Consider the following 9,721-nt stretch of genomic DNA (forward strand, 5'->3'; position numbering starts at 1 on the left):
TACTGGAGAAATGCTGATGGGCAGAATGGAAGCAACTCATGTGTGACTCTCTTGGAAAGGGGTGTCTGATTTATAATGCATCTCTCGCTCCTCTTTTATGTACTCATCATTTCATACGTAATTGACTTTTTATGTGTTTTTTTAGTACATTCAGCTTATCTTTTTTTTTCTTTTGGATGTCTATCTCCCTTCTCAAAAATAAATGACATTCTTTAAAAAAATCAGATATCACTCTGGATTATAACAATATTCAAAACATCAGATAAGTTACTGTCAAACACACATCAAACTAGACAATTCAGCTTTCACACTTTTCAAATGCTGCTGTTACTCTGTCCAAAAGTTCTCAGTTTTTCACATGATGACGCCAGAGGAATTCACAAATTCATTAAAACAAAACACTGAAAATGCTGGAATGTCTGTACAATAAACAGACACTTTATATTAGACTGAGGTCTTTGATGCACAGAGGGAAGTGTCTTCTGGAGCAAGTAATCAATTCTTCCTGGTACTGCCTTCCCACATACGCAGGTACTTTGTGCTTTCAAGCCTCCAGCCAGCCTTCAAAGCTCCAACCGCTGAGAACAAAAAGCAGGCAGCACTTTGTTTCAGATGCTCGCTGGGGTGGGACCTGCGTCTGCTTACTACACATTGCTTCTGTGTGCGTGCGTGTGTGTCCATGTCATTTCGCATCCATAGGTGTTTGTGTGTGATGGTAATTGGTTGTATGCTAATAAAGCTGTTTGGCTGATCTTTCCTCCTGACTGGAGTGAGGAACAGACAGCACAGGGAAAGCTCTGACATGATTCACTACACTGTGACGAACACACACAAACTTGTACTTTCTATCTATCTTTGTGAGGACCCGCTATTGATATAAGGCATTTCCTAGCCTCTTACACTAACCTAAACCTAAACCTATTTCTAACCTGAACCCTTAAAATCTTAATCTTCAAACAGTCATTTGAAGGTGTGTCAGAAAGCAAAGACCTGCCAAAATGTCCTCACTTTCCCAAAATGTCCTCACTCTATATAGGTCTATAACTCAAACTGGTCCTCACAAAGATAGAAAGATAGAAGCACAAGTAAGCAGCTGTAACAAAGCACTTGCCGTGGTTCTGCAACTGTTCAAGATTTACTCTGGGGATTCCCAGCAAGTTCTCTACTGGGCTTTTTGTGTAACTGCCAATCAATATGATACCAACTGTGCAAAAGGAATATCCAAAGTTAACTAAATAGCACGCCACTTAATTCAGTTAAAAACAATTACTGAGGTGCACGGCAAGGTCGAAACCCTATAACAACATCAAGTATTCTTCAGTGCTGCAAAAAGACTTTTTTTCATTGACGAAAAGATGAAAAGGATATTTCTCCCTATGAGCAGTCAGCATGAAATTACTGTAAATGATAAACTATGTTCTGACCTCATATTACACTCAATTCTTAACTCATTCATCCCCAGAGAACTGCTGTGATTATCTCACATTCATGTTATGCTATGCAGAGCATGGGTTGAATTCACAGTTCAGATGAAAGTAAAAGAGCAAGATTAAAGGAATTTTGAGTCAATTAGACATTTATTGATTTTACTTTAAAAGTAATTATACATCCAGCCATCATATCTACTTGGCAGAAAACTTGTTTTGGAGTTCTTTCATATTTATTCATTTTTCACAGATTCTGGTGCTCTGCCATGGCAACCAAATATTACTGGATAGGACACTGAAGCTTATAAAACCATGATCATGTGTCAACTCTCAGTCAACATGTAAGATGCAAAAAACCCCCCAAAACAAATAAAAGTACACACATGCAGTGCAACAGCCTTGCTGAGAAAGGCTGATGCCCCCCCCCCAAACACACACACACACTGAAAGTGAACATGTGACTGTTTGCCGAATTGGAGCGATGGGATTGCAAAGCAATGACCTCCACTCATAAACCAAAGAAAACCTTCAAAAATCACTAGTAGTTTTCTCCACCTTGCTTTTTCCTGGGAAATATGCAATGTTTTTTAAATCGGTAAGCTAAGGTAAAAAAAAGTAACAGACTTCACAGACAAATCTCACCCTTTCATGCAGAGAAACTGCCAAAAATGTAACAGCTTTTCACCCTGTCTCTCTGTTCATGACTGACACCGGCAAACAAAAGATAGAGAATTAAGTAAAGCACGAACCACTTCACACCTTAATTAGATATGTAGTGTCCAAGGGAGGATTATAAAGCATTAACACATAAGTGACCTGATTTCTTTGGAAAATTGCCCTTTAGAATGATTAAATTGACACTACATTACATTAAAGTGACTCTAAAGGCGGATTTTTCTCATGTGTTTTTCTGCTTCACACATCCCACTACAATTTGATCATTTTAAGTCCTATGTGCAGAAACAAATATTACAACTTCCTTGAATCTGGGTCATTCTTGCAGAGGAGGAACATCATTAAAATGGAATGGCAAGTATGTGTTTCCTATGATCATCATGAGGGACCGTGGCAGGCACTGTACATGGCTCCTAACTGCTTCCACCCACCGCTGTCCGTCAATTAGGGTGTCAGGTTTCTGTAAAATAATCAGCCGGCACTTTTACCCTGATCTCACAAGACTTTGTCTCTCAACCTGTGAGGCTCCGTGTAACTGACAAGCTGCAGAAAAGAAGGAAAAGATAATGGCAGCCAAACAATCTTCACATGCAGCTCTGAAAGATCCTGCCAGAAGGAAAGAACAATCTAGACACATTATGTTGACACAGAGTGGTGACAGAGCTGAAAAGTGGCCAAGAACAATCCAAATATCCCATTCCAGTCAATTAACTTGTAAATATTCTGATGCCTCTCATGAACAATATGCAAGAATTAAGCTGCTGAGACAATGACACAATGAATTTGAAAAAAAACAAACAAAAAAACACACACACATCACTGTCAACATTCATAGCAACAGGCGGTATATTTAGTCCCTGCTTGTCCTATGACATAGTCATGCCTGACACCCAATCTCGGCACCAAAAGCCACGACGGAAACTCAAAAAGAACCTAAAAATAACTGTCTCAAGTGACAAAAGACTAAGCACCATGACTCAAAGAAGGGTGACCTACATTACTATCAATAAAATGTTCAGTATTCTCAAATGTATGCTCTAATATGTATTATGGTGTAGTATGCTGGAATGACAAATTAGTCCATATTTCTGTGAGTCTGAGTATGTATACAATAGATCTTTTTGGTTGGTAATGTAAAACTTGAACAAGCTGGAAAGCACTGGAGTGGCTTTTATTTTATACTTTCAGTTTTTTTATGTTAATTATCCCAAGACAGAAACACTTGTCACTGAATCTAGAAAAATTAAAATAATTTATTGTCTCCTCATATTATCTAGATCAGAAATGACAAAGTTGGCTTTCTTTGTCCATGCTCATGTCTATTCGTCTTCCCTGACTCCTGTCCTTGTCAACACTTTTAGGCTCATCAGTCAAAAATCTATTTACACAGCATTGTTCCATTTCATTCTGGTTATTTTGCTGCTACAAGCTGTTGCAAGGACAAGCAGCTCGACCCCTTGTTTCACTCAGTGTATATATTCAGTTGTGCTCCAGCATCAGGGTGAGGTCCACTTTGTTAGTCATGCTCTGACTTAATATGCAGACCCATACTTATTTTAAAGAACTTACAATCTTAGACATGCCATACCTGAGCTGAGTCCTGAGTTTCTTGTTGACATGCCGCCAAAACTTACTGACTAACACAAGCACAAGTGACTCTATGTTTGGCAGTATTGTGGCTATAGAGGCCAGTAATACTGCTCTCTTAATATGTATGTTTGTGATGATATTTTCACAAGTACTCCCCAAGGCTCTCTGATGCCTGTTAACAGTGTTTGGGTGATTAAAATGTGTTAGCCATATCATTAGGTTCATTCAAAAGGATTTTTTTCTGCCTTTAAATAATTAATGTTTTACACACAAAGAGGAATGAGTCTCTTTTCTTCCATTTAATGTCTACTAACATGTGGCAGCCCAATTACCCATTTTATGCATGAACCGGCATAAGCTGGTTGAGTTTTGCAAAATCTGATCTTTAAGTCACAATTATTCCGTTTTAAACTATGCTCAGCCAATGTTTGATGACTGAGTGATTTAATTGGGTTAATGTTGATAAATAAAAGAGAATTTCCATGTGGTAAATTACTGAAAATGAGCAAAAATTAAACATAATTTTATGAGTTGCTTTAGTTTCAATGTAACATGAAAGGTTTATCGAACAATGTTATCTAAAGGCACGATCTGTGATTAGGTGAAATGGTCTATACCTGTAATTCATATTGGTCAGGAAAATTCCCTGTTGTCCCTAAAGAAATGGGAATGAACCACAGGTCAACAACAACTGAACTCTTTCATACAGCATATATTGAGTTGAATGACTTGTATTGGATCATATGATGCAAAACTGTTGTATCCATACAAATTCTATAGTGGCCATTTGCTTTGACATAGCCATTTTCCCATGGTCATGTGAGAAAAGCGCTGCTTTGAAAACTTTAAAGCAAACACAAAGCAACACAAAAGAACTAAATTCAAGCTCCAACCAGCTGCAAGCACTAAAACTGAACTAAACTGAGCAGCACAACAGTATTAAATTAAATAGGCCATCATCAGGAACTATGCACACTTCATTAATCTGTGGTAAACTTGCGGCTCTCAGGTATAAGTTTCAACTTCATAAATACAGCTTATACACAACACTTTGGCTTACATTAATTAGTAGGGCAGTCAAGAGACACTCTCATTTAATGTAGCATCAAACTGTGTTATAAAAGTGAGGAGCAACTGAGACATAATGGCATAAAGGTAGAGTAGTTGTACCCAGTAGACTGTGGAAATGCTTTGGTCCTGCTCTGCAGTGGTTGGGGCAAACCCACAGATACCCACAAGACAGATTTTTCTCCCTACATCAATTACCAGACTGCCCATAGTGATTTATGTCAACTGAAATTGTTTACTAAACACAACTGCCCATTATGCTAAATGTATCCTGCTTAATTAATCTTTGCTGCAGCAAGAGTGTCTTGCAGTGAAAGCACATTAAATCATAAGTCACATCAGACCAAACATATCACCACTGCATTGGTTTTGGCTCATGAGGGATTAACATTGGACTCAGATTTTCAAAGGAGTCATAATGAATGCTGTATTAATGTTGTTTACACAACATGATTTGATACATTTACTTTTTTTCATGCATCTAGTCGTGGTATAAAACAGGGGCACCTGTTTAAAGCACAGCCCCTGTAGCAGGTATGTAACTGCATAACAGTAATTAAAAAACTGTGGGCAAAAAGGTGATCAGACAGCATCATCCAGTGGAGTAGGACCAAAGGTATCTTTATAGTAATTTCCATTCATTATATGAGTAATTTGGAAGGTACCTGATGTTGTTGGCGGCAGTAACTTATGTTTTAGTAATTAAAATGTGGTTTATTCTGTTTTTACTGGAGAAACAGTCCACCCTTGTGGGGTGAACTTCAAAAAGCCAGTCAACACTTGAGGCCATCTTGCAATGGGATCACACCAGTTGTGACGTCAGTCAACATGTTGACACGCCAACATGTTGACTCTCCAATATGTTGACCATACCCATCTTTGAACTTGGCTTTCATGTTTATCTCAACTGCACAAAGTACTCAGAATCTCATCTGTGGTAGCATTTTGCCATGATGACACACACACACACAGACTCACAAGGTGAAAACAATACCAGCCACGCTGTTGCTGCTGGTAAAAATACTCTTGTCAAGCAAAGGCAGTCTGCTCATGATTTCTGTGTGTACCTATCAGCCATCTTGTGGTGAAATGCAGTGACTACAACATTACTTTGGGTTACAATAAGGCAGGGGATTCATTAATTTCCTCTGCCAGTTTAATCCTTTTCATGGTCATGAAGGGTTGGAGATGGAGACAACTGCACTGCAAGTGTATAATACGAATAACACAGAGGCAGGAACTGCTAATGGCTGAGCCAGTTATCCTATTTCCCTAAACATAAAAACCCTTTGGTTAATGTTTTTCAAGAATCGCAACACTAACTACACACCCAGTTGCAGGTTTCAAGCTAACAGGCGAAATGTTTTCTATTCCTGGGCTTGGAAGCCTGCACAAATATCAACTGCAATATTGCATGCCTGTTGCACCTATTGCATAGTCTGAATGCAAATGAGCCACATTCATAAAGCAAGCAAGCCTGCTGAAACAGCAATTCACTGCTCCTAAGCCCCACGCAATGTAATGCTCATCCAGAACTTCTGGTTTCATTATTTATGTAAAAGAAATACTGGCTGAGCGATCTGAAAAATGTCAATCCAGGAGGCTAATATGCTGTATGCACCATTTGACATACATACTGGTTATTTCAAACTAAATGAGGATTTACTATTGTGCACACACTCATTCATAGTTGTCATGGATACCCTGTCATTCAAATTCATCAGCAGTTCACAGTGTTGGAATATGACACGACTCGCTCCCACACACTGTAAATCATGCATTTCTGTGTTCTGCTGTTCTGAGTTCTTCCTCTATTAAAATCATTCATGTTGGACTGATTATGCTCATTGTTGTTCTAACAGTGTAAAATTACTGGGAACAATAGGACACAATGAGAAGTTCCTGCTTCTTATACTTTTCAAAATCATGCTAGCAGAAAGACATTCATCAAACTCAAGCTTTGGCTTTACCAAAAAAAAAAAAAAAAAAGAAATTTCTAAAAAGAGAGTTATTTCACATTTGTGCACACTGTGGGAATATGCTCCTTTGCACTCCATTTGAGTTTGCATGTTTGTACAGTGAGTTTGTCATGATAAGAGTTGTACCATACCAACCAGCATGCACCGATTTAGTGTCGGTTTCTGGTCACCTGAATGGATGTAAGTCAAACTTTCACTCTTCTTTTAGCTTTTGGTTTTGGTTTCCATCAACTCTTGAATGAAATATTTGGTGCTTTAGCCACTTAATGCTCCAAAATGTTCACCAGCTTAACACTAACTTTGCCTGTCTGTAGTCTGGTGCTTGACAGGTAGAATCCAGAGGATTCATGAAAGATTTTGATAAAAACTGCTGCTGGCAACAGCTGGAATTGATAAACGTGGTTAGAGTGAACCAAAACAAGGAGCTGAAAGACAGTACAATGCTCTGCAGAGCTCAGGGGACTGTGTTGTTAGGTGATAATTACATTATGTAAATCTTTAGTGTAGTCATTTAATCTATTGTTAAAAATAGAAAAATTAAAAACACTGACTAGTGCAGCTTTAAAAGAGGGATCCAGCACTCATGGTGTTATACAGGCTCTCGAATGCTTGTTTGGAGGATATCATTATCCTATGGATATTATTTACAGGCAAATTGTACATATAGTTAAACAGCTGGTTGAGTAAGCCCTCTATCAGCATCCATGGCAACAGATGTTTCCTGCTAATGGCTGAGAGTGGTGAATGTGTCCCACAGTGCACCTGTTTAATAACACTCTGCCATGAATGTGGACTGGCCTCCACAGCTGTGAATGTGAATTCTTACAGTGACTCTCTGCAGTAAAGTGCCGGTGAGAAAGGATCAGTTTGGAAAAGAGCAGAAACATAGGAGGTAATTTTTTGTGAGGAAATGACAATTAATAAGCCTTCGCTTAAGGTGGAAACAACAACGTGTTTTTCAGTAACATGCCAAACATTTTAAAAGCTAATATGTTGCTCTGTGTTGCCTTTTAGCAGATTCCTTTCAGCTGAATAAACATGCTAAATAAAGCATGGTCTGTCAAGGTTAACTATTTCTCTTGCTGACTTACCTTACCTCTAATGGATCGTGCTAGGTATATTCCTTAGCAACAAGCCCACCAATAAAATACATTTGTCACTGTCACTTTTCACCTAACACAATCAACACTGAACGAGTGCATGGTATTGCTTATGTTTTACTAGTAAAAGCTTTGACTGCTGGTGATGATTACCATACACCTCCCATAAAATTACCTGACACCATTATCAGCTTCACACAATCACGCACACATACAGAGACATAAATAGAACAATAATTGTACTCACAGCGGGTGAAAGTGAAGTTGATGGTCCTCTCTCCAACCCACCATCCAATAGTGAAGTACCTTTAATCCAGATGTGTTTAAAGTTCCTCTTTAGATGAACTGATCGATTAGTAGGCGAGCTGGACAGGGACACGAGAGCAGTTGCCTCTCACTCGGGTCCATCTCTTGATTGAATTTCCATTGTGGTGCAATTGTATCGCCAGGTACTCTGACCACAGGAGGGAGAGGACACAGGTCACCACACTCGACAGGGTTCCATTTTCTTTGCAGCCTGAGGGGCCTCTATCAGCAGCTTTATAAAGGCCTAGAATTGACAGCCTGGGCACAAAAGCTCTCAAGAGCTCCCTAAAGAGAGATACACAGTAATTCTGGCACTATGAATGGCGGAAGCCTTTAACACACATAAACACGCCAACAAGCACACAGACTTACATATAATTACATACAATCAGTTCTTCCAAGTTCTGAACTGATGCATAGAACCTCACCTTTTTCTTAAAATTGGCCCCAAAGCTTCTAGTAGCTGCTGGGGGAAGCACAAAAATATGAGAAAAATATTCATGATAGATCTGTCCACTGTGATGTGTTGAGTGAAGGACACTGGATATCCACAGTTAACCTGAGAGGAATGCATAATTCAGAAAGGCCAGAGCAGAGTGTCACGTATAGCCTGGTCCTTTATCCATTCACAGCCATCAGGTTACACTGGTGCTTTCAACTGACAGGAGACCACTTTCCTTCACTGTAAACCCGGACACTGAAAAAAAACAAAACAACAACAACAGAACAAAACAAAATACTTTAATTTCCTAATTAGAGAAGGAAGCCACAGATGACACATTTTTTTCTGAAATAGACCTCATATGAAATGTTTAAACAGATTTTTCATTATTACTTTCTGTGTGTGTGTGTGTGTGTGTGTGTGTGTGTGTGTGTGTGTGTGTGTGTGTGTGTGTGTGTGTGTGTGTTGGTGTGTGTGTGTGTGTGTGTGTGTGTGTGTGTGTGTGTGTGTGTGTGTGTGTGTGTGTGTGAGTGTGTGTGCTGGTGCTAACGTAACAGGCTAAATGGTAGTACCAAATTCTCATTAGCACTAATGAGGATGCCAAGACAGTCATGCTGAAATTAAACAGCATTTGGGGGCATAAAAACCTTTAAAGTACATTTGGATCCTGAAATAATGCCACTTAATATCAGAACAGTTGGTGGACTGTCATATCTCCCAATCCAATTTACTGACAGTGTTTACTAATTTTTAGTCCTGTAATGCTATGATGGCTAATACTTCAGAAATAATTGTGCAGTTTTGGTGTAGCTCTGTAATAGCTTTTTAAGTATGTGGTTCCACTGGGCTCAGTGTTTTTTTTTCTAGGCCCTCTTGAATTATTTCTGATTATTAGAGCAATTCTTTCATTTGACATGGGACATTATCTGATATGAGACAATGAAGAAAAGAAAAAAAGAAACAGGTAACCTTTCACTGATATAACACTGAGTACATGGCACAGCAACGCTCCCACACTAATTGGATAGTGTATGTGTATAAACTACACTTGTGGTTGAGGTCGTTTCCAAATATTTGTCTCCTTAGTTGTCTCCTACCTGTATTTAAATGGCTTTTGTATATTTTTGTGCTGGG

This window comes from Toxotes jaculatrix, chromosome 15 (genome assembly GCF_017976425.1).
Source record: "Toxotes jaculatrix isolate fToxJac2 chromosome 15, fToxJac2.pri, whole genome shotgun sequence".
Taxonomy (NCBI): Eukaryota; Metazoa; Chordata; class Actinopteri; family Toxotidae; genus Toxotes; species Toxotes jaculatrix.